This window comes from Perognathus longimembris, chromosome 8 (assembly GCF_023159225.1).
Source record: "Perognathus longimembris pacificus isolate PPM17 chromosome 8, ASM2315922v1, whole genome shotgun sequence".
NCBI lineage: Eukaryota > Metazoa > Chordata > Mammalia > Rodentia > Heteromyidae > Perognathus > Perognathus longimembris.
The window spans coordinates 67,528,191-67,529,480 of NC_063168.1; the positions used below are offsets into that span (position 1 = coordinate 67,528,191).

Sequence of the window (1,290 nt, forward strand, 5' to 3'; positions counted from 1 at the left end):
CTAGCTACAGTGAGATCACAATGCACTCTTAGCTATTCAGGAAAGATTTTTTTTTTAACCTGGATATCAGTGGTGTAGTTTTCAGTGGAGGCTTCATCATGGGACATGGGATGAGTAGAGAAAAAGTTAAATTGCATTATTTTACATTATGGTACTTTAAATGTGGCTTCTAGTGGTAATAAGCCTATAGGTAATTTAAATATTTCTTCCTAACTGCCAGTAATGTTCAAGTTTTGTAAAATAAGTGCATATTAATTTGATGAGCAGAAAATGTGGTTCAAAGACTAAATGCTTAGAAATGCAATCATAGTTTGGTAAATTACACAATACATCATATACCACCTGTGTTTTAAAAAGTATTCCATTGTGCTCGCTTCAGCAGGACATATACTAAAATTGGAACGATACAGAGAAGATTAGCATGAACCCTGCCCAAGAATGATAGGCAAATTTGTGAATCATTCCATATTTTAATTAAAAAAGAAAGTATTCTATTTACACAATAAACTGAAAAAAATCATGAAGAAACCTAAATTCAAATTCACTGAGTCAATAAACTTAATAAAGTTTTTTAAAATGGAAAGCACTGTCAAATAATTGAACCTTAAAGGGGTTTAAGTAATGAAATGGGCATTCAAGTCTCAAAGTAAGCAGCTTTGAACAATTGCCTTCCTATTTTGACTTCACATTTTAATTCAACAAGATCAAAGCATTAAAGATAGTTGTAAAGTTTTAATCTAACTCTAAAACGCTGCTTGTCTTAAGATCTGACACGCAGAAGATGGGTGGGGAGTAAAATGAGGTTTAGGAGTACACCCAAGAAAGAAATTTAGCTTTCAAGTAGATAAAAACATGCAGAAGGAAAAATCATGCACACGAAGGGAAAAATGCCAAGTCTAGACAAGAATCAGGAAGGAAAGGAGGTCAGAAGGTAGTGACATTTACGGAAAGAAAGAATCAGTGGAATACCTCTTAAGGAAGCTCCAGGGGCAAAAAGTAAAATATCAACCAACTTTTAGTGTATCCAAAAGTTCTCAAAAGTTCCATATCCATTTGTATGTTTTAAAACTCTGAAAATGGCAACTTACCTTCTACAGGTTCTATCAGGGCATGCCATTAATCATAAATGGGGAAAATAAGGGCCTCAAATGACTAATATGCCTTTCAGTACACATAAGAGGAATATTTGAATGATATTTTTCCCCAAGTTTGCATTTTCTTTGAATGACCAGTAGGAACTTTAAACTCTGTATCATCATACTGAAATCATCCTTTTGCCTGATACCTGCT

The 1,290-nt window shown here is 33.6% G+C and overlaps 1 non-coding gene across 1 annotated transcript; it reads left to right on the forward strand.

Annotated features, from left to right (window-relative positions):
* Nucleotides 1-366: 366 nt before the first annotated feature.
* LOC125356992 lies at nucleotides 367-473 on the forward strand. The gene has a single exon (XR_007212025.1). It is a non-coding gene; the product is annotated as a U6 spliceosomal RNA (small nuclear RNA).
* Nucleotides 474-1,290: the final 817 nt, after the last annotated feature.